At 46.0% G+C, this 25,319-nt stretch overlaps 1 protein-coding gene and 2 pseudogenes across 3 annotated transcripts in view; all 3 read left to right on the plus strand.

The window, feature by feature from the left end:
* Positions 1-25,319, plus strand: part of LOC134980552 (RAC-alpha serine/threonine-protein kinase) — a 203,352-nt gene that overhangs the window by 28,663 nt on the left and 149,370 nt on the right. The window lies entirely within an intron of this gene.
* On the plus strand, positions 14,270-14,387 carry LOC134981970 (5S ribosomal RNA; annotated as a pseudogene).
* Positions 14,548-14,665, plus strand: LOC134981706 (5S ribosomal RNA; annotated as a pseudogene).

Below are 25,319 nucleotides of genomic sequence, written 5' to 3' on the forward strand. Positions count from 1 at the left end.
TTTCCGGTGCCAGTCCGGATGCCTCAATACTACCAAAGCAGCCCCAACCTCAGCCTACTACCAACTCCAGGACACCGATTGGGAGTAGTAACATGTGGCGCAGCGAGCCGTGGCAAGCTCACAAGGGACTACATTTTTGTGCCTGTCGATCTATTGACTGTGTGTCTAGACAGTGTAGCTCTTCTATACCACACCCATCATAGAGAACCAGTCAGTGCTTAGAGCTTGGAGTGAAGACTTGACCTTGTGCTGAATTTAAGTTAATTATATTTCCACCGGCCAATAGTAGGTACCAACCTGATTTCTCTGACGTCCTAGTGGATGCTGGGGACTCCGTCAGGACCATGGGGAATAGCGGCTCCGCAGGAGACAGGGCACAAAAGTAAAAGCTTTAGGATCAGGTGGTGTGCACTGGCTCCTCCCCCTATGACCCTCCTCCAAGCCTCAGTTAGATTTTTGTGCCCGGCCGAGAAGGGTGCAATCTAGGTGGCTCTCCTAAAGAGCTGCTTAGAGTAAAAGTTTTGTTAGGTTTTTTATTTTCAGTGAGTCCTGCTGGCAACAGGCTCACTGCATCGAGGGACTTAGGGGAGAGAAGTGAACTCACCTGCGTGCAGGATGGATTGGCTTCTTAGGCTACTGGACACCATTAGCTCCAGAGGGAGTCGGAACACAGGTCTCACCCTGGGGTTCGTCCCGGAGCCGCGCCGCCGACCCCCTTGCAGATGCCGAAAAGTGAAGAGGTCCAGAAACCGGCGGCAGAAGACTTTTCAGTCTTCATAAGGTAGCGCACAGCACTGCAGCTGTGCGCCATTGTTGTCAGCACACGTCATAGCAGCGGTCACTGAGGGTGCAGGGCGCTGGGGGGGGCGCCCTGGGCAGCAATGATAGTACCTTATTCTGGCTAAAAATACATCACATATAGCCCCTGGGGGCTATATGGATGTATTTAACCCCTGCCAGGTCTCAGAAAAACGGGAGAAGAAGCCCGCCGAAAAGGGGGCGGGGCCTATTCTCCTCAGCACACAGCGCCATTTTCCCTCACAGAAATGCTGGTGGGAAGGCTCCCAGGCTCTCCCCTGCACTGCACTACAGAAACAGGGTTAAAACAGAGAGGGGGGGCACTTATTTGGCGATATGACTATATATATATTAAAATGCTATAAGGGAAAAACACTTATATAAAGGTTGTCCCTGTATAATTATAGCGTTTTTGGTGTGTGCTGGCAAACTCTCCCTCTGTCTCCCCAAAGGGCTAGTGGGGTCCTGTCCTCTATCAGAGCATTCCCTGTGTGTGTGCTGTGTGTCGGTACGTGTGTGTCGACATGTATGAGGACGATGTTGGTGAGGAGGCGGAGCAATTGCCTGTAATGGTGATGTCACTCTCTAGGGAGTCGACACCGGAATGGATGGCTTATTTAAGGAATTACGTGATAATGTCAACACGCTGCAAGGTCGGTTGACGACATGAGACGGCCGGCAAACCAATTAGTACCTGTCCAGGCGTCTCAAACACCGTCAGGGGCGTTAAAACGTCCTTTTACCTCAGTCGGTCGACACAGACACAGACACGGACACTGACTCCAGTGTCGACGGTGAAGAAACAAACGTATTTTCCTTTAGGGCCACACGTTACTTGTTAAGGGCAATGAAGGAGGTGTTACATATTTCTGATACTACAAGTACCACAAAAAAGGGTATTATGTGGAGTGTGAAAAAACTACCTGTAGTTTTTCCTGAATCAGATAAATTAAATGAAGTGTGTGATGATGCGTGGGTTTCCCCCGATAGAAAATTATTGGCGGTATACCCTTTCCCGCCAGAAGTTAGGGCGCGTTGGGAAACACCCCTTAGGGTGGATAAGGCGCTCACACGCTTATCAAAACAAGTGGCGGTACCGTCTCCAGATAGGGCCGCCCTCAAGGAGCCAGCTGATAGGAGGCTGGAAAATATCCTAAAAAGTATATACACACATACTGGTGTTATACTGCGACCAGCGATCGCCTCAGCCTGGATGTGCAGCGCTGGGGTGGCTTGGTCGGATTCCCTGACTGAAAATATTGATACCCTTGACAGGGACAGTATTTTATTGACTATAGAGCATTTAAAGGATGCATTTCTATATATGCGAGATGCACAGAGGGATATTTGCACTCTGGCATCAAGAGTAAGTGCGATGTCCATATCTGCCAGAAGATGTTTATGGACACGACAGTGGTCAGGTGATGCAGATTCCAAACGGCACATGGAAGTATTGCCGTATAAAGGGGAGGAGTTATTTGGGGTCGGTCCATCGGACCTGGTGGCCACGGCAACACCTGGAAAATCCACCTTTTTTACCCCAAGTCACATCTCAGCAGAAAAAGACACCGTCTTTTCAGCCTCAGTCCTTTCGTCCCCATAAGGGCAAGCAGGCAAAAGGCCAGTCATATCTGCCCAGGGATAGAGGAAAGGGAAGAAGACTGCAGCAGGCAGCCCATTCCCAGGAACAGAAGCCCTCCACCGCTTTTGCCAAGTCCTCAGCATGACGCTGGGGCCGTACAAACAGCTGCGGTGGGGGGTCGTCTCAAGAGTTTCAGTGCGCAGTGGGCTCACTCGCAAGTGGACCCCTGGATCCTACAAGTAGTATCCCAGGGGTACAGATTGGAAGTTCGAGACGTCTCCCCCTCGCAGGTTCCTGAAGTCTGTTTTACCAACGTCTCCCTCCGACAGGGAGGCAGTATTGGAAACAATTCACAAGCTGTATTCCCAGCAGGTGATAATCAAAGTACCCCTCCTACAACAAGGAAAGGGGTACTATTCCACACTATATTGTGGTACTGAAGCCAGACGGCTCGGTGAGACCTATTCTAAATCTGAAATATTTGAACGCTTACATACAAAGGTTCAAATCAAGATGGAGTCACTCAGAGCAGTGATAGCGAACCAGGAAGGGGACTATATGGTGTCCCTGGACATCAAGGATGCTTACCTCCATGTCCCAATTTGCCCTTCTCACCAAGGGTACCTCAGGTTCGTGGTACAAAACTGTCACTATCAGTTTCAGACGCTGCCGTTTGGATTGTCCACGGCACCCCGGGTCTTTACCTAGGAAATGGCCGAAATGATGATTCTTCTTCAAAGAAAAGGCGTCTTAATTATCCCTTACTTGGACGATCTCCTGATAAGGGCAAGGTCCAGAGAACAGTTGGAGGTCGGAGTAGCACTATCTCAAGTAGTTCTACGACAGCACGGGTGGATTCTAAATATTCCAAAATCGCAGCTGTCTCCGACGACACGTCTGCTGTTCCTAGGGATGATTCTGGACACAGTCCAGAAAAAGGTGTTTCTCCCGGAGGAGAAAGCCAGGGAGTTATCCGAGCTAGTCAGGAACCTCCTAAAACCAGGAAAAGTGTCAGTGCATCATTGCACAAGGGTCCTGGGAAAAATGGTGGCTTCTTACGAAGCGATTCCATTCGGCAGATTTCACGCAAGAACTTTTCAGTGGGATCTGCTGGAAAAATGGTCTGGATCGCATCTTCAGATGCATCAGCGGATAACCCTGTCTCCAAGGACAAGGGTGTCTCTTCTGTGGTGGCTGCAGAGTGCTCATCTACTAAAGGGCCACAGATTCGGCATTCAGGACTGGGTCCTGGTGACCACGGATGCCAGCCTGAACGGCTGGGGAGCAGTCACACAAGGAAAAAATTTCCAGGGAGTGTGATCAAGTCTGGAGACTTCTCTCCACATAAATATACTGGAGCTAAGAGCAATTTACAATGCTCTAAGCTTAGCAAGACCTCTGCTTCAAGGTCAGCCGGTATTGATCCAGTGGGACAACATCACGGCAGTCGCCCACGTAAACAGACTGGGCGGCACAAGAAGCAGGAGGGCAATGGCAGAAACTGCAAGGATTCTTCGCTGGGCGGAAAATCATGTGTTAGCACTGTCAGCAGTGTTCATTCCGGGAGTGGACAACTGGGAAGCAGACTTCCTCAGCACGACCTCCACCCGGGAGAGTGGGGACTTCATCGGGAAGTCTTCCACATGATTGTGAACCGTTGGGAAAGACCAAAGGTGGACATGATGGCGTCCCGCCTGAACAAAAAACTGGACAGGTATTGCGCCAGGTCAAGAGACCCTCAGGCAATAGCTGTGGACGTTCTGGTAACACCGTGGGTGTACCAGTCGGTGTATGTGTTCCCTCCTCTGCTTCTCATACCTAAGGTACTGAGAATTATAAGACGTAGAGGAGTAAGAACTATACTCGTGGCTCCGGATTGGCCAAGAAGGACTTGGTACCCGGAACTTCAAGAGATGCTCACAGAGGACTCATGGCCTCTGCCGCTAAGAAGGGACTTGCTTCAGCAAGTACCATGTCTGTTCCAAGACTTACCGCGGCTGCGTTTGACGGCATGGCGGTTGAACGCCGGATCCTAAGGGAAAAAGGCATTCCGGAAGAGGTCATTCCTACCCTGGTCAAAGCCAGGAAGGAGGTGACCGCACAACATTATCACCACATGTGGCAAAAATATGTTGCGTGGTGTGAGGCCAGGAAGGCCCCACGAAGAAATTTCAACTCGGTCGATTCCTGCATTCCCTGCAAACAGGAGTGTCTATGGGCCTCAAATTGGGGTCCATTAAGGTTCAAATTTCGGCCCTGTCAATTTTCTTCCAGAAAGAATTGGCTTCAGTTCCTGAAGTCCAGAAGTTTGTCAAGGGAGTATTGCATATACAACCCCCTTTTTTGTGCCTCCAGTGGCACTGTGGGATCTCAGCGCAGTTCTGGGATTCCTCAAATCACATTTTAAACCGCTCAAATCTGTGGATTTGAAATATCTCACATGAAAAGTGACCATGCTGTTGGCCCTGGCCTCGGCCAGGCGAGTGTCAGAATTGGCGGTTTTGTCTCACAAAAGCCATATCTGATTGTCCATTCGGACAGGGCAGAGCTGCGGACTCGTACCCAGTTTCTTCCTAAGGTGGTGTCAGCGTTTCACCTGAACCAGCTTATTGTGGTACCTGCGGCTACTAGGGACTTGGAAGACTCCAAGTTGCTAGATGTTGTCAGGGCCCTGAAAATATAGGTTTCCAGGACGGCTGGAGTCAGGAAAACTGACTCGCTGTTATCCTGTATGCACCCAACAAACTGGGTGCTCTTGCTTCTAAGCAGACGATTGCTCGTTGGATTTGTAGCACATTTCAACTTGCACATTCTGTGGCAGGCCTGCCACAGCCTAAATCTGTCAAGGCCCATTCCACAAGGAAGGTTGGCTCATCCTGGGCGGCTGCCCGAGGGGTCTCGGCATTGCAACTCTGCCGAGCAGCTACGTGGTCGGGGGAGAACACGTTTGTAAAATTCTACAAATTTGATACCCTGGCTAAAGAGGACCTGGAGTTCTCTCATTCGGTGCTGCAGAGTCATCCGCACTCTCCCGCCCGTTTGGGAGCTTTGGTATAATCCCCATGGTCCTGACGGAGTCCCCAGCATCCACTAGGACGTCAGAGAAAATAAGATTTTACTTACCGATAAATCTATTTCTCGTAGTCCGTAGTGGATGCTGGGCGCCCATCCCAAGTGCGGATTGTCTGCAATACTTGTACATAGTTATTGTTAGAAAAATCGGGTTATTATTGTTGTGAGCCATCTTTTCAGAGGCTCCGCTGTTATCATGCTGTTAACTGGGTTCAGATCACAGGTTGTACAGTGTGATTGGTGTGGCTGGTATGAGTCTTACCCGGGATTCAAAATCCTTCCTTATTGTGTACGCTCGTCCGGGCACAGTATCCTAACTGAGGCTTGGAGGAGGGTCATAGGGGGAGGAGCCAGTGCACACCACCTGATCCTAAAGCTTTTACTTTTGTGCCCTGTCTCCTGCGGAGCCGCTATTCCCCATGGTCCTGACGGAGTCCCCAGCATCCACTACGGACTACGAGAAATAGATTTATCGGTAAGTAAAATCTTATTATCTCTATCATTGTTAATAACTCAGCAATCATCCCTACCCCACAAGCTCGCTGCCTAGGTGTCATCCTTGACTCAGAACTGTCCTTTGTTCCCCACATTCAATCTGTCTCAAAATCTTGTTACATGCATCTAAAAAACATCCAAAATACGGCCATACCTTACACAAGACACAGCAAAAACTCTAATCCATGCTCTCATTATCTCCCGCATTGATTATTGCAATAGTCTCCTGACCGGTCTTCCCAAAACGCGACTCTCACCACTACGATCCATTCCGAATGCAGCTGCGAGGCTAATCTTCCTCGCTAGACGTTCATCGTCTGCAGATCTGCTCTGTCAGTCCCTCCATTGGTTACCTGTATTCTACCATATTCAATATAAAATACTTTTACTCACACACAAGGCCATTAACCAAACTACACCAACGTACATCACTTCGCTTATCTTAAAATATCTCCCAATTTGACCTCTTTGCTCTTCACAAGATCTGCATCTCTCATCCACGCTCATTACTCGCACCCACTCATGATTGCAGGACTTTCATCGGGCTGCACCCACTCTGTGGAATTCCCTACCACGCACAATAAGACTCTCCAAACCTTCAAGCGTTCCCTGAAAACTCACCTCTTCAGGCAAGCGTATCAAATTCTAGAACCGCTCACATAACTTTCATAAACCTTCCTATCAAATTGCATCCACTCTGCACAGTCCACACATTTCCTCACATGTCTTCTCATTCTTCACTTTCCCTTCCTCTCTACCCCGGTTCATCATTGCTGTATCACCATATCACACAGCCCACCAAGAATCTTTACAATATGGTGGACAACTATGCAATAGATAGCACCTATCCTTGTGCCTATTTCCCTATAGATTGTAAGCTTGCGAGCAGGGCCTTCCTACCTCTATGACTGTTTGTTATTACCCAGTTTTGTTATATCACTGTTCAGGGCCCAGTGATTCTAGGTGCCTTCAAGCAGAGGCAGGCTGGGCACCTCCGGAGCGTCTTGGGAGGCAGGTGGAGAATGCTCCCTGGCACTCCTGATTGTGAATCCCAACCTGCAGCCAGACAGGGAATGGCTGTGAGCATGCTGATTGTTGGATGACGGAAGCTATCCACCAATCATAGGGCTGATAGCCATTCACTTTATTGAAGCATGTGGAGAGCGGGCGCAGGAGGGGTAAGTTATGATTTCTTTTTTTAATTATTATTATTTATTTCCATGACTGGCTGGGTAGGGTCCCCAGTACATTGCTTTGATCAGGACCAACAATGCTGTCAAGACAGCCCTGGACTCGGCTCTTGTCCAGTTACTTACCTCCATCACTGCACATCTACCATCTGTAGGAAGTATCAGTATTATTGTAGTTTGTGCCATTTGGTCACTGTCGGTAACTATGGGCATTCCATAGACTGATTTTTTTTTATTTTTTAAACATTTTTCTTATCTAGTGCATTTATGTAACTTCTGGTATATAGGCAATAATATATTAGACACCATAGAATTAGACACCACTTATTGGATCTGACAGGCATCTCTACACCGGGTCACCGTTGCCGCCGCAATCTTCCGGGCGCACACTATGATTTTATTACTAATATACAGTACATCTCACCGGCGGGCAGCCGGCTCTTGTGCAGTCAGTTAGCGCCACCTCTCCCAGCTCCCGCAGTGATTGCAGCCTAGGTAAGCAGCTCTAGGGTACAGGGTAAACAGCACTGCAGCTATATAAGGGCTCTGCTGTGTGGCGTAACATGTATAAGGACTCTTCTGTCTAGCATAATGTGTATAAGGGCTCTGCTGTGTGCCGTAACATGTATAAGATCTCTTCTGTCTGGCGTAATGTGTATAAGGGCTCTGCTTTGTGGTGTAACATGTATAAGAGCTCTTCTGTCTTGCGTAATGTGTATAAACCTAGAAACATTGAATTTGACGGCTGATAAGAACCACTTGGCCCATCTAGTCTTCCCCTTTTTAACCATGTTGTTACTACTAACCCTATTTGATCCTTATTTCTTTGTAAGGATACCCATATGTCTGTCCTATGCATGTTAAAATTGCTGTACTGTCTTAGCCTCTACAACCTCTGCTGGGAGAGGCTCTGCTGCCTAGCATAATGTTTATAAGGGCTCTGCTGTCTAGCGTAACGTGTATATGGGACTCTGCTGCGTGGCGTAATGTGTATAAGAGCTCTACTGTGGTGTAAAGTGTATAAGGGGTACTACCGTATGCAGTAATATGATATTACAGTGTGGTGTAATGTGCTGCGTGCTTGTTCCGCTGCTCTGTTACTTGTAACCAGCCAGCTCGCTGCAGCCTTTGGCCAATATTGGTGAAAAGTTGAAAACAATATTGTCAGCTGTGAGGTTGCCAAAATTGTCTGTAAATGACTAGAAATTAATGTTATTGAGGTTAGTAATACTCTAGGAACATGCCCAAAATATGTTATTGTCAATTGAAAAAAATTAAATAAATAAATAATATACAAAACCATTCACGTCTAAAATTCCAAAACCGAATCCAAAACTGGACAACAAATTACAACCAAAGCCAGCAAAAATGGACCGATGCACATCTCTAATTATAAATATATCCTGTAGAGCAGGCCTGTCCAACCTATGGCTCTCCAGCTGCTGTGAAACTACACATCCCAGCATTCCCTGCCACAGTTTTATCATTCTCTATTAGCAAAACTGTGGCAAGGCATGCTGAGACTTGTAGTTTCACAACAGCTGGAGAGTCACAGGTTGTCCAGGCCTGCTGTTGAGCATATTTGCACGTTTTTATAGCGGTTCTGCAGTTACAAAGCGTCCGTGCGCTGCCACTGTGATCTTTTGCAAACTGAAACGGACTGTGACATATGCACAGAGAGTGAGGAAATGGGGGACAATCTCTAAAACATCCACACGTTGTAGGAAAGTGGTGTTGCGTATAGCAGCCAATCAGACGTTTCCTACTATGACAACCAGAATCTGGTTACTATGGAAAACACTTCCCTATTTTAATACGTAAATGACAATACATCTAAAATAAGGCATGTTTGGTGAATTGATCATTTTATTTGTTGTTGTTAGTATTGAAACTTCTGGCCCATATAGTTAATTCTGTTTAAATGAATATATTTAATGCTATACAGTGATAATGTGTTTAATCCCATATGCGAATAAATTGTCCCATTGTGGACATTACCCTTTTACAAATGTATGGACACTTATGTTAAAACAAAAAAGGGGGCTACCTGTAACTAAGATGTCCTAAGGGAGTCTTGGGCCTTTTATTCTAGAACTCTGCAGTGACTAAGATCACGGATGAATATAATACATTGGATAATGTAAATGATGAGACTGAATTGTATGAGGCATTGAGAGCGGTTACAGGGCTTCTATATCTCCCTGATGACTTGTAATGGATTTGTGTTACTTCTTTAGAATAAAAGCTGATGTGATTGCATCAGAACTTGAGCTGAAATTTGTATACATAAATGCTTATACGTACATTACTGTTTTGGTCTTTGATTATAATTTTTACGTGCAGCTTTAGATTTCATGGGAAGGTGGATGATAATTAGTAGGTACTTTCCATTTGTATAGAATTACTAGAGAATTTGCTCTCCCCATCTCAGAACATCTACGGTGACCTGGGATTTTCTCCAACAAACAATACGTACATGAAAAAAATAAATAAATAATGAATCGAACAATAAGACTCCCCCTATTTTTTTTCTCATGTATTGAATGGCATAGGTCAGGATTTTTTTTTTTTTGTGGGTTTGGATCGCTGGGTCGACAGTAACTAGGTCGACCACTATTGGCCGACAGTGACTAGGTCGACATGAAAAAAGGTCGACATGAGGTTGTTGTTTTTTTGTGGGGTGTCGTTTTCTTTGTAAAGTGACCGGGAACCCCAACTAGTGCACAGTGTACCCCTCGCATGTCTCGCTTCACAGATTACTCTTCCCAGTCGTAGTCCACGTGGATCGTAAAGTATGAAAAAAAAATGTAACTTAAAAAAAAAAAACCTTATGTCGACCTTTTCATGTGGTGGCCTATTAACTATGCTGACCTAATGTATGTCGACCTAATGATTGTCGACCTAAAGACCGGATGCCATATTTGTAATGCACTACTGCCCAAGACTATTTGTTACCGTTTATAAACTTTACATTTTTTTAAGTCTACAGTTGTTGTCCTTTTTATCTAATACGATCCTTTAAAAAAATGGTCTTAAGTAGTTCCTTGCCAGCGTCTAACACGTGTTATTGCACATGAGCCCACATAACCTGGGTTGCTGTGCAGTCTGAAAGGGCCCAGGGGAAATATCCCAGGTCGTGCGACCCGGTACTTCAATAGTGACCAGGGTTGAGCATGGTTTCAACCCTGTGTGGTGTGAACGGGTTGCTGGTTCGATGCGACCCGTTTCCAGTTCACACTGAATGGGTGGGCACCGCTGCCCCCGCACGCATCACCAACCCGGCAATATGCTGGACTGGAGATGCCAGTGTAAAGGGTCCTGAGGCGGGTCACACCCGGGAAGCACCCGTGTACGGCTCCCGGGTGTGACCCGCCAATAGCGGTGTGAAAGGGGTATTCGTTTATCTCCAGTCTGTTCCCTCTCACCCACCTGTTCACTGCTCATACGCAGCATACGGAAGCAGGGTGGGGGACTACTTGAGATCGATAACGCTGTGACTCGCACTAATTCTTCTATATCAACAGGGTCACATTTGAGAACCCTACTCGGGTCAGACACTTTATGGTCATCAGTCTGCTCTCCATACATACACTATATATGTACATGCAGATAACACCACACTAATTTAGTCCATATTGTAAAAGACTGATACCGAATGGATATTGAAGGCACTAACTACCAGGGAGAGTACGGTTTTGGACACAAAATAGAATTGGATTGGATATTATTTCTAGATTTTACCTTAAATCCTAGAGTGTCCATATACTCTTATGTCATATCTTCACCGTTTCTTGGCATCATTATAGATGCCTTGTGTTCTTTTAACAATATACTGTATGTCTATTTGCGGTATCGTATTGCCGACACTAATTTACCGCACAGCAAAAACTGTCTTATTAGCCTGATGCTATTATCGGGCTGTCCGGTTATAGCCAGCGTTTACCAGGCGGAAAATGACCTGATTTTTTTCCCCCCGGGCGATAGTAGTGAACTTCGTTTCCAGAAAATGGTGGACGCCATGCTTCTGGAGACGTGCGCAGTAGACTCTGGCACAGTGCCGGAACCCACTGAACTGTAGAGAGTAGGGGGCCCACCTGGAGTCTGCACACTGGTCCCCTCCTTTTGTTGAAACGCCCCTGTCCATATGCATAATACTACTAATCACTCAGCTGATAGACACTTCAGATACAATACCTGAAGTGTTATTTTTGTGTTATTGTTGTGCCGTTAATGATTGTTACTATCTGCTGGTACCGGGATGGATGGCAATTTTAATGTGTATTAACAAAAGTTACACTTTATTTATTATCTGAAGAAGAGTGCGCCAGCCAAAAGAGTCGTCTTTCTCTCCTTGGACATGTGCATATATTGTGTGACTCTTGGGAGCACCACCAACAGCGTGTTGCTATCCAGTTTTTGGATGATACTGTTTATTATGTTGGACAGATATATTTAAGTATGAGTGACCACATCCTGAGATCAGTTCTGTGCGGAATCTCACCTTTGTTGCTGTAGTGTTTCTCTGAAGTCTGATGATATGGCCGATGTCTGACAGTGCGGTTTTATGCGCCCCACTGCGGATTAGAGTATCATCGGTAGGAATCTCCCTAGACATACCATCGGCTGCAGCATTCGCAGAGATTTGCTGATGCATATCCGTCCATCTCTGAATTAGGCCCTAAGGGGTCTATTGATGAAGCAGTGAAAAGAATGAAGAGCCAGTGGAGAAGTTGCCCATGGCATCCAATCAGCATTGAAGTAACATTTATTATTTGCCTACTATACAGTTGTACGGAGCAGTTGATTGGTTGCCATGGGCAACTTCTCCACAGGCTCACTTCTCCATTATTTTCACTGCTTCATGAATAGACCCCTTAATCAGGACAATTGGGGGCGAGGTTCGAGCCTAGGGCCTGATTTTTGATGGTCTCTGGAGGAGCCGCACTGCACAGATTTCGGACATCAGGTAAGTGACAGTCTGCAGCCTTTTGGTTGCATGGAGATGGACCTTTCCAAAATAAAGGGGGTGTTGAGCCCCGTTTTCTGGGCGTGGGGAAGCCAGTTGTTACTGGTTTGGCCGGGCATCTTGAGGAACCTGAGGGTTAACCAGATGTCCGATGTTCATGGATGATCTGATGCTGTCTTTGGATGCAGTCATCGAATCACAGAAGCCGGCAAGAAGTTCAGGGTTGAATCATTATTCAGAAAAGTATTTTGTGTGGAACCGCACTAGTCAGACAATTTTACTAAGGTACCAAAATAATTATTACGATGAAATACCAATATGCATACAGTTATCAAGTGAATCTTAAACTGCTAATGATTGGCGGTGCTCCCAGGAATTTTGTAGGTTAGACTACAATTGGAAAAGGCAGGAGAAAAAGACAAAAAAAACCTTGTTTGGGAGCACTCATTTGTTATAGTAGAAATAGTATGTGTAATGAAAAATATTAAAACATAACCTTTAATTAATCCTTGAATAAAAAAACTTTTGGACAAGAAATTGGGACTCGTGTCTAGTGTTATCTATTTATGTAAAAATCTTGTTTAACCTTTTTAACAAATGAGGTACAAGATGATTGGGAAGGTGAAAATATCAGAGGGATGGTGAAGGATACCAAATGGTTTCTTAGGATCCAGGGTATCCAAGAGGTCACTGTGCATGCCTGAAATACAATACTGCTGCAGGAGCAGGTTGTTCTGGGGGAGAGGAAATGGTCAAATCCTGGTGGTCTAGAGTATATTACCACAACCGCAATGTGTGCGGCCAGTGTTGTCCAGGAAACCCCCAGGCGTTCACCCGCTGGCAGTGATGGACGCAGCCACCCGCTTCCGGACTGGGCGTTGCTGCGATGACGTCACCGAAGGACGTCTCTCGACGTACGTTTCACCTAGATAGGCTTGGTCACGAGAGCCTCTGAACGCCTGGGGGATTCCTGGACAACACTGGCCGCACACATTGCGGTTGTGGTAATATACTCTAGACCACCAGGATTTGACCATTTCCTCTCCCCCAGAACAACCTGCTCCTGCAGCAGTATTGTATAGCTACAGGAGCATTGTATATAGTACTCACAGGACTATTCACAATTTATTCCTCATCACTTCCCCGCTCATGCCCCAATGGACATCAATCAGATTTATGCTATTCGTTTCTTACATTAATGTATTTTTCTATTGCATGTCATTTATTAACAGCAGCAATTGATTGTAAATTATTTTCTAATGCATTTATTGTGAGCCAGCCTTGAGCTCTAAACCTATATCTTTTCACTCATTAATTTGTTTCTGTACTTATGGAGCAAGCAACAGTGCACATTTTTGCTTTCTAATTCTTTGCGAGCCAGCCTTGAGCTCTCAATTTACTGTGTGGTTCTCTCCTATACCCCTTTTCCACTAGCTCAAAAAACACGGGTAAATGCACAGGGGCGCGCATTTACCCGTGTTTTTTGCAAGTGGAAAAGGGTAAACCCGGATCAAGTGACCCGTGAATCCTACCCGGCTATTTACCTGGGTAGGACACGGGAATGATCCGGGTAGGGTTGTAGTGTAAACGGGAGCCGTGTCGATGCGACACGGCTCCCATTTACACTGTATGGAAGGGCGGCGCTGGGAGATCATGTGATCTCCCTGCGCCGCCCCTGCCGCGTCACTAGAAGCGTCACCAACCCGGCATATGCCGGGTTGTGACTGCTGATGGGAAAGGGGCCGAGCACGGGTCGCAGCAGGGGGCAGCTCCCGTGTCAGGCTCCCGGCTGCGACCCGTGCTCGTAAGTGGAAAAGGGGTAGTAAGCAACCCTGCATCTGCAGAGCATAATTTAGCTATTTAACCATATATTTTCTCTGTGAACACACTATCTATAATGCTTCACATTTTCTGTGAGTATATCATCCACAATGTCACATAGCGATTCTTTGAACTTTTGGAGGTGTTCTCTATGATTATTTATCATTATCAGATCTCCCATTTGGAGACATATATACTCAACACCTTTCCATTGTATCGATATTTCCCTTTTCTTTCTACTTTATTCATTACCCACACACACTCTCTTCTGGAAATACCATTTCAGTCTTGATTCATGTAAAGTACAGTAAGCAGAGTGTGACCTCTCCTTCTCCTTCATTAACGGCCCACGGCCATACTACCCTGAATATGCCCGATCTTGTCCGATCTCGGAAGTTAAGCAGGTATGGCCTGGTCAGTACTAGGAAGGGGAACCTCCTGAGAATACCAGGTGCAGTGGGCCATTTTTAAGGAAAAAACCTGCCCTATATCCCACAAACCCCCACACACTCTCTCATCTGGAAAAACCATCTCAGACTATCGTGGTACTGATTTATGTAGAGTACAGAAAATAGAAGTGTTTTTTTCCTTTTTTTTTTTCTTTTCTTTTCCCTCCAATAATGGCCCACTGCCATACTACCCTGAATATGCCCGATCTTGTCCGATCTCGGAAGCTAAGCAGGCATGGCCTGGTCAGTACTAGGACGGGAAACCTCCTGAGAATACCAGGTGCAGTGCCCCCCCCCCCCCCCTTCTTTCACCTAGGGAAGCCCTATTGCATTCTTCGTTCCACCCTTCTTGCATTTATCTTGAGTCCTACCTTGACTAGCCTAAGAATCTCACATATATTGTCCTACCATTGATATCCATATTTCAGGCATGCACAGTGACCTCTTGGATACCCTGGATCCTAAGAAACCATTTGGTATCCTTCACCATCCCTCTGATATTTTCACCTTCCCAATCATCTTGTACCTCATTTGTTAAAAAGGTTAAACAAGATTTTTACATAAATAGATAACACTAGACACGAGTCCCAATTTCTTGTCCAAAAGTTTTTTTATTCCAGGATTAATTAAAGGTTATGTTTTAATATTTTTCATTACACATACTATTTCTACTATAACAAATGAGTGCTCCCAAACAAGGGTTTTTTGTCTTTTTCGCCAGTCTTTTTTTCCGGGTTCACTACGGCTGGCCGGCGGTCGGGCTCCCGGCGACCAGCATCCCGGCGCCGGGAGCCCGACCGCCGGCTTACAGACAGCGTGGCGAGCGCAAATGAGCCCCTTGCGGGCTCGCTGCGCTCGCCACGCTACGGGCACGGAGGCGCGCTACGCGCGCCACACTATTTTATTCTCCCTCTATGGGGGTCGTGGACCCCCACGAGGGAAAATATGTGTCGGTATGCCGGCTGTCGGGCTCCCGGCGCCGGTGTACTGAGCGCCGGGAGCCCGACCGCCGGCATACAGAAGACCACCCTTTTTTTCCTGCCTTTTCCAATTGAATCATTATTCCACACACCCCGTAAGTATGGAGTTATTTGACCCATGTTTCTGCCATACCCAATTGGATATGGTCGCATTGCTCTAACTGGGGGGGAAAAAATCTCGCTGTAGGGGAGATTTATCAAATCTTGGAGAGAGATAAAGTGGAGAAGCTACCTATGGTAACCAATAAGCATAGCCTGTAAAATAACAATTAGGAGCTGATCGGTTAGTACTTTATCTCTTTCTGCTTTATATCTAACTTCTGAAACATTTCCCCTACATGTGGTCAACTTAACCTGAAAGCCTGAAATGCAGTTTACTAATGATAGTTGCAGACGTGTGTGTGTGTGTGTGTGTGTGTACGTACGTGTATGTATGTGTATGTATGTGTTTCAAATAAATATATATATATATAATATTGTGTGTATGTATATATGAACATCTTTGGAAGAGGACTAGGCTATGGTAAAGGCAGTGGGTGGGTTCTATAAGCCGCATTCTTTTCATTTCCAATTATGCTTAAGTTCTTTGCAGGGAGCTAATCAGTGTAAATGTTCCTACTTGTCCATACCTGGATGCAGGCAGTCATGTGACCGGCGCCAGACATCCCAAAGGTAAGTATCAGGGACACTGTTGGGGGGAAGGGGTAGGGTTAGGCACTAGGGGTGGGGGGTTATCCCTAGCTGCCACCGCCGGAGGGTTAGGGTACGGAAGTGTGTGTGTGTGTGGGGGAGGGGGGGGACTTACCCCCTCCGACATTGAGGATTCAATGTCGGGGTGATGGTGTCTGTCATATGACTGCCAGCATCTCGACAACCAGGATAACCTACCGATCTCGTCTATACCATATATAACTGATATTTTCCTTTCTGATTTACCTATACAAGTTATTGTGGGATTCCTAGTTCCACTGCAACAGGTGGTCCACAAGTTTCTTGAGTTGGTGCTACATCACACTTGCATCTGTCCGGTTACAATTCTTGGAGTTGCTGTGGTAACAATTCTAGTGCGGCAGCAGCAGATAGCCATCCGTTACTAGAGTGCAGCGTTACACACTATTCTCCTCATAAAACTATGCATGACACAATTTCCTGTTTTTTGTTGAACTGTTTATAGCCGCACATGTGAAGGAAGCCCTGAGACCCAACATATTTCCAGAAATGATGAAGCGGCGGAAGAGAAGTTATGAGGAAAAACAGTTTGGTTTAGACCGATTAGTTATATTCAGTTTTACTACCATCAGCATTCCGGACTGATTCAGTCGCACCCAATGCCAATATGCACGCAGTTGCCCGATGTTTTTAGTACTGGGCATGTGTCTGAGTCGCCCTGAGATGCAGAACGAATCTTTGGATGCAGGGAGTGTGGAGTTTTATGGGCGTTTCTCAGAGGTAAAGGTTGGCTAGGCAGGCGCGTGCGTGTCTGACAGCGGTACGATTCTAGGGGCCTTCAAGCAGGATCGGCTGGGACAGTTCTTGGGAGGCCGGTAGAGAATGCTGCCCAGCTTCTCTGATTGCTGCCAGGCCACTCTGTGTATTTCACATTCTCTACCTGCCTCCAAGCCTGCAGCCAGACAGTGAATGACTGTCAGCATGTTGATTGGTGGATAGCTGGAGTTATCCACCAATCTGAGTGCTGACAGCCATTTACTCTATGGAAGCATGTGGAGAGATGGCGCAGGACTGCAGGAGGGGTAAGTTATTATCTTTTTGATTTATTCCTGTGAAAGGATGTGTAGGGACCCCAGTGCATTGCATTACCCGGGGTCTACAATGCTGTTAAGACAGCCCTGGCCATAGGTGCATCCGGTGGTGCATCTAAAGACATACCTAGACAGAATAGCACTGCCATAAGACTCTATGGGCAGTATTCAATTCTTTGCACCCCCTTCCACACCCGTTTTGTTTCTGCTGATGGGCGTGGTGTAGTCGTTTCAGCTCGCTACCCCTGGGGTCGCGAGGGCGCTCAGTCCTTTACGCAGCTGAACCTGATAACTATGGGCGTGATATGCGCAATAACGGGGATCACTTTAGATAGGAGATTGGGCGTGATATATCATTTAGATGCCGCCCTAAAAGTGAGAATCTTAGTGTAAATTTACTAAGATGGGAGTTTTACTCCCTTCTTAGTAAGTTTACCCCTAAGGGGGAGATGTACTAAGCAGTGATAAAATCGGAGAAGTGAGTCAGTGGAGAAGTTGCCTATGGCAACCAATCAGTTGCTCTGTATACTTCTATAGTATCCAAATTATAAATGTTACATCAATGATGATTGGTTGCCATGGGCATCTTCTCCACTGGCTCACTGCTCAGTACATCTCCCCTTAGTTTTGAAGAAATGCTGCTCATTATTAGCATAAAGATGCAGACGTGGCTGCAGCAAAATACGCAGCCACATCTGCATGCGACACTGAATCAGGTCCTACATGTCATAGTTCTGATATTATTTATCCTTGTATTTTGCCAAGCCTAAGATTGGGTTACACAGATTGGTGATCATCCAGAGCTGAACCCATTTCACTGCTTAGCACATACCTATAGTGTTTCCACTCTGTACATATTCTAGAACCAAGCACATGCAGATACAGGCAAGGCTGAGCTGTACGCAACTTAGCCACTTGCGGCTAAGGTGTCATACCTGAGTAGTAATGGGGCGTTCACTCACAAGTAAAGTTTTGCAAAGGTGTGTCTATGGAATTGCGGGCTACACAGAGTTGCACATATGACCGTATACGCCTAGATGTTTTTGACTTGTGAGTCTCTTAGAAACCGGGTCATTCCATGTCAGTTCAACCAGGCATGTCCACCACCCATCTCAGATTTTTTAGTTAAGAGAGGATGTCAGAAAAAATAGACTATTTCTGCCAAATATCTCGACTGTCTGACAATTTGTTTATTAAATATTGATTTTTCAATTTATTAAATTATTTACTAATCGCGGCTTCTTTGTCCAGTTTATTTGAAGTATGACGGTTGTTTATTAAGGAATTACCAAAAAATTTGCACCCCTAAGGTAACTCTTCCTCCCAAATCCAAAAATCCAAACCAAATCACTTTATCTGTCTTGCATGTTGCGTTATGGCAAAAAAGCACGTTTTTCGAAAAGACTTCAAAAGGCTAGGTTCAATCGACATTAGCTATCCCAAATGTTTTTTTAGGTGCTTAACAAAGGTATACATTATTACTACACAAAAAATCAGCATGGTACCAGCACCTCTTGTTCCTCCTCATTTCATTGAATGATATACCCAATGTACCAGATGTTATCATACACTGCTGCTATGTATGTTCCAGGTTGCAGATCACTTTTGTCTACGTTTATTTGTGTGACTGTGGTCATAGTGACACTAAAGGGGTTATGCAGTTAGCCGTGCTAAATTAACATGACCAAATTGGATAGCCTATAAAAAAATAATAAAAAAAAATGGGTGAAACATCGGCAAAAATCGCCAGATGTATTTTCACCTGTAATTGGATACCTCCCAAACTGTGGTTCCTGCTGTCTTCATGTCATCTGATGACAATCGGAATATGTGTAGTTCATTATAACTAATAGGCCAAAATTGGTGATGAGCTAGTGTTCCTACCACAGTCTTTGCTGTTTCTAGAAGACTATGCAGCTTGGTTGTGCAGTCTTGTATTTCATTTTGTGATACGAAGAAACACTTTATGCCATGTATCTTTTCAGCCCACATACACAGGTCCAAAGTTGTCAAGATGTGATGAGTTTCCACTGCTTGCAGACTGGTGTGGGTGACTAGACGTTTACTAGCACCATCACTAAAGTAGTGAACATATTCAAATGTTAGTAATAGTTCCGCTAAGTGTTTCATAACTACCGTAATGAAGGCATGCAGTGTTATGGCTTCATGGTCACGAGTATCAGTTATAACACAGACTCACACAGTTTAAAGTGTTACACAATCATCTTTCCTAAAAAAGAGATGTAGCCATGCTAATCATTGCCTCGCGGCAAGTGTGCTCGCAAGTGCACGCCAATGGAAGCCTGTGGATCGAACGCCAGCTGTGATCAGTCGTAGCACAGCGCATTTGCATTATGCCGCAATGCGTATGCCGTGTGCCCGCATCACAGCTTAGATGATCGTGGCTCTGTCTGTGTACAGCAAATGGGTGAAGTGTTGTTTGTGAAGTGTCCCAGTGGAACCTTTGAATAGCATACTGACACACAAATTAATAATTTTCTGCAAGGAATTGTTCCACAGTACTAGTGATTGTAACCAATTTACTTTGGTCAGTGTGGACCCCATGCTTATAAATAATTGTGTCCTTATCATCCATGTGTCACTATCATGAAAAAGTTTTTCAACTATTTTCTGAAGTGCTTCCAGACCTGGGCATTTATCACATCGAGGAAGCATACAAGTTTTTGAGACTGAAAAACAAACAAGGATATCAGTTAGGTATTTGTAGTCCATCTTTACTGGTAGAGCAGCAACCAATCATTTTTTACGCTTTGGTGAGTTTCGCAAACACACACAGAATGCATACCTCTTGCAGCAACGCTAACTAAAGGGCCCTACACACTGGTAGATCTCACTGCACGATATGAACGTTCTCGTTCATTAATGAACGAGAACTCGTTCATATCGTGCAGTGTGTAGGCACCAACTATTAACGATGCGCGGCCCCGCGCTCGTTATTTGTTGGTGCCCCATCGCTTATGCATGCAGGTCAATATGGACGAGATTGTCCATAGTAGCATGCATTGCTGTGGTGCCAGGGTGACGGGGGGGGAGTGAAGAAACTTAACTACCCCAAACCCCCCTTCTCCTGCGCCACTGGGTCGCCCGTCAGCCTTATTGGCGGTCAGGCAGCTCGACGGTGGGTCACCCAGTCTGTAGGGCCCTTAACACACCATGTAGGTCGCAAGGAACAGTCCTGAGACAATCCAACTTGGATGTCTGAAAAACTGTATTTGAAAGCAAGATAAAGCTCTTTCAAGTTTATGCTGCATTCAGACTGCAAATGCCGGATCCTACCCGGTAAGACAAACGTGTACTTACCGGGTGGGATCCGGCATTTGCACTCCGCTGCTGGCTTTCCGACGCGGCAATATACCGGGTCGGTTGCCATAGCAGCGGAGGGAGCAGCAGCAGCAGCAGCAGGGGCGGGGGTGGAGGCGCCGCCGGGGGATGAGCTCATCTCCAGCGCCGCCTCTCCCTATCTTGTGAATGGGAACCGTGTCGCATGATTTCTTGTGTTTAATTATGTACGCGGTACAACAGTAATTGAACATCAACTTCATAATTTTTTTTTCTCCACTATGAAATGGAGTACCATGCTGATTTTTTTTATGGTAATAATGTATACTTTTGTTAAGCACATAAGAAAAATTGGGATATCTAATGTTGATTGAACCTAGCGTTTTGAAATATTTTCGAAAAACGTGCATTTTTACCATGACTGGAAACGTAAAGCAGATAAATAATTTGGGTTGGATTTTTGGATTCGGGAGGATGAGTTACCTTTAGGGGTCCAAATTTCATGGTGAATCCTTAATAAACACCCGTCATACTTCAAAATAAATTGGATAAAGAAGCTGCAATTAGTAAACAATTGAAAAATCAATATTTAATAAACAAATTGTCACAGTCGAGATTTTTGGCAGTAATAGTTGTTTTGACATCCTCTCTTAACTTTAAAAAAAAATTGTAAAAAAAAAGTGGCTGGTGGACCTTTACATTTTGTTTGGGTGATTTGAATGGGAAAGACCCAACACCTAAATGTTTTCAGACAGATCTTTTGGAACTAGTGATAGTGATAGTGCAAAAGCATACTTATACTGAAGAATGCTGTGAAGCCCGGCGTATAGACAACCTCGCAGACACGTGAATATCCTGGTTCTTCACTGTGTAGTTACACTCTCATCTTGCATTCAGCTCTGTATCATTATGACCGGATTGGAAAGGTCGCCTTTTTTTATTTGTGTGTGTCATTTTGTATATTTAACCATATCTAAAACAATATAGTGGAAACGTACCCTTGCCACGCTTCGTGCAAGGAGCCTCGCTCCGCTATCGATGCGCTTGGCGCAGTTTACGATTCCTAATGGTAGTCCACGAGAATGCTTAATGATGAAAAAGTTGGAAAGAAAAACATTTTGTTGACCAAATGTGTCGCCCATTATCATGTCAACCATTTGTACCTGTCGATCTAATGTATGTCAAACATATGGTGTTGATCTATCATCCGGACTCCCTGGCGTGTCTGAGCGGGTTGACCATTGAGAATCCACAATGTCAGTGATTACAACTTGCTTATTGATCCCTCCCCTCATGCCCATCTCCAAAACTTTGCCCAGCCCTGGTTTTCAACTGGCCGTGGATCCAGAGGGAGTTTGGTTGCACAGAACAGCCCAGTGGCTGGTTATGTAGCTTTAGCCATTAAAGGGTCCAAGTTAGTTGTGAAGCAAGCATACCATGAGCTTTATCCTCTCACGCCGGATCTACCAGTAAAAATAGTTATTAGAATTAAGTGTAAAATTTAAATTACAAATGTGGCTGATGGGTGGAAGAATAGCTGTGCCTATAGGCAGGGCCAGCTTCAGGCATGTTCCAATAGAGCCTGCCCTGGAGCCAGGTCCCTACAGCAGCAGCGTCCGTCCCGCGGGCCGCCTCCCACTGTATCCCACAGCCCCCATGTAAGCGGCACTGGCCCGTGAGCCAATCAGAGCTCGCGGACCGGCAGCTAATGCTCCTGATTCGCTACCGGACTGTGAGCTTTGATTGGCCCGCGGACTGGTGCCTAATTAGAGCTAGAAGGGCAGGAGAGGCGCTCTCTTTTCCACCTCAAGAACAGTCAGCAGCAGCGAGGTGAGCAGTACTTGTGGGGGGGGGAGGGGGGGGCACTGTGGGGAAATGTGTATCTGGCACACTGGGGACATGTGTATCTGGCACTGCTGGGGGGGGGCATATCATGTGTATCTGGCACTGCATTACTGGGGTCATTATGTGTATCTGGCACTATACTGGAGACATTATGTGTAAGGAACACTACTGTGGCTGTTTGTGTAAGGCTGCTAATTGTGTGTGTAGAGGGGTGTGTGAAAATATATTATAGTTTGATAATATGAAGTTGTGAGGCCACGCCCAGTTAACAGGAGTGCGTGGGGGTTAGGGCTTTGAAATTTTATCGCTCAGGGTGCTAGTAGGCCTGGAGCCGGCCCTGCCTATAGGTAGATCCTACCCTTACCTTACTAGTGAGCCCTTAATTTCAAATAATACAGAAAACAAAGAGGACATCTATATCCCCTGAAGCTCACTCACGCAATTAAATCCAGCTCGCGTTTCCTGTATACCCCTTTCAGACCACCAGCTATGAACACGGGTACATAACCCATGTTCATGTGCGGTCTGAAAGGTGCCAGGTGTAAAATACCAGTATTCCAACCCTGGTAGTGAGCAGGGTTAAACTCGTGTTCAACGCGGATTGATGTGTGGTGTGAACGGGAGCCGGGGTGATGCAACCGTTTCCCGTTCACTGTGTGTGTACGGGTGGCTCTTGGAGATCACCCACTGACGTCACCAACCCAGCAATATGCCGGGTTGCAGACAGCAGCAGTTGGGCGTCTGAGGCGGGTTGCACCCTGGGATCTCCCATGTTATGCTCCTGGGTGTGATCCGCCTCAGGCGGTGTGAGAGTTTCCAGATAAAGTAAAACCATAATGTGACTCTAAAAAAAGGGGACTATTTTGGGAAAACCAAGATCTATGTGAGGGAGCTCTACTCTGATGATGTTGCAAATTTCAATCCTTCCTATTCCTTAAAGAAACCTAGTTGCAGTACCTTCATTTTGCTTTAGTTGAAACCTATAGCATCTTGCAATGGACATGTGTTGAGTTCACGGGTATGAGTAATACTTGCATAGCTGTCGTGACAAAAGTTGGGATGGGAAGCAGGGGCCAACACCGGCTCCTTCACTGCTTTCCAAATGCTTGGCTTAGAAACAAAGCAAAAACGCTTAAACCTGGATTTTAGTTATTTTTTAAATACATAATGAGTATGGTTGAGTCTCAAAGTGTTACATAGTCACAGTCTTATCTAGTGATATTTCGGGGCATATTCAATTAGACACAGTGCTTACTACTTGCACCCTCCTGGGGTGCAAACCGAAATCAGTAAGTGTGGCTACGCGGGATGTAGTTATGTGACCGGCTCAATCCTGACAGTCGGCATGCCGACAAACACTGAGCCCGCAGTGTGGCAAGCCGGCAAGGGGCTTTGCCCCCCTGACTGCATTCTGCGGCCTGGATCCCAGTGTTGGGATGCTGAACGCCGGGATCTTGGCCGCCAGTAACACATACCCATAGCTCTGGACACGTAACCTGGAACTGGTAGGTTAAGTGTGGGTTTACCATTGGAGGAAATGGACTTGGAATTGAATAGCTGTGAGCGTTAAAGGTCAAGGCTATCCTCCTGCGGTGAGCCCCTTTGCTAATTGAATATGCTTCTCAAAATGGTCAAATGTTTTTGTTTTTTTCCTCCCCACAAACAATTTTACCTGCATGAAGTTAGCACAGTGGCGGGATGTACTAAGCATGGCGTCCGCAATGCGGTACAGCCTGCATCTTATCATTAATAACGCCAGTATGTACCTAAAAATGCGGACCGCTCTCCCGATAAGAGCAAGCCTTTGTGATGGAAGGACTTCCGGGTTAAGGACCCACACATCCTTCTGCATATGCACAGTGATGTGGAGACTGCTGGGAGGGATCCGATTGGATCTAAAGATGGTGTAACCCACCGGGTCCAAGTTCTGGACTGTATAGCATTTTTGGATTTTTGTCCGCATTTTCCCTTTAGTACATTCCACCCAGTGTGTGCTTCACTTACCTTCAGCACTTAGTAAATATGCAGCAAGATACGTTTACCATACGGGACCATTTGCTGCGTCCAACGTGGTTGCTGCTGCTAACTGGACCCTCAAAAGCAATATAGGGGGTCATACTGACCTGATCGTACGCTGCAGTTTTTCACAGCGTAGCTATCAGGTCAGAACTGCGCATGCGCCGGCGCATGGCCGCCCGTCACTGCGTTACGATCGCCTCTGCCGGATTGACAGGCAGAGGCGGTCGATGGGTGTTTGGCCGCCGTTTCGTGGGCGCGGTCCGGCCAACACAGACGTGGCCGGACCGTGCGGGGAGTGGCCTGCAGTGGCTGCTTGACATCACACGCAGCCGCTGCGGGCCGAGGAGCGATGAGTAGCTCTCGGCCAGCACGCTAAAGCTGCGCTGGCCGGGAGCTACTCTTGAAGTGCAAAGGCATCGCCGCTGTGCGATGCCTTTGCACGTCTGCGGGGGCTGGGGGCGGCACTGACATGCGGGGCGGACTAGCCCTGTGCTGGGTGTCCCCCCGCATGTCTGAGTTCATGATCGTAGCACAGCTACTATCAACTCGGAATGACCCCCGTAGTGCATCGGACACCCACTAAGCTTCAAAGTGTCCCTGGAGTGGATTCTAAAAAATATTAGCAACGATCTTTAAAAACATGAGATGCCATCGCTGGTCCATGATTCACGAATGTTTACACTGCTCTAACAAAAGTTTAGTGCAAACATGTTGCCGTTTATCAGTGACCAAACAGTTTTTGTTATCTTGCTAAGTTGTGGGCAGCAAATGTGTTGTAAAAACCAGGGACGTTCCACAAGCTGCTTCTCAGAAAATGGATTTTATCATCACAGACTTCCTTTGCAAGTACAATTCTTGTAGCACGTATTCTTTCCACCCAGCTTCTTGTTTTTGAATGAAAGGACATGTTTTACTCACTGAAAACTTTAGTCCTTCTCAAGAGCGTGACATTTTCAAACTAAAAATGTAACACATGATAACAAAAATGTAACTACAGTTAATTCTGAATACAAGTTTAATAGCTTGACAAGACTATAATATC

The sequence above is a fragment of the Pseudophryne corroboree genome, chromosome 12, assembly GCF_028390025.1.
Source record: "Pseudophryne corroboree isolate aPseCor3 chromosome 12, aPseCor3.hap2, whole genome shotgun sequence".
Taxonomy (NCBI): Eukaryota; Metazoa; Chordata; class Amphibia; order Anura; family Myobatrachidae; genus Pseudophryne; species Pseudophryne corroboree.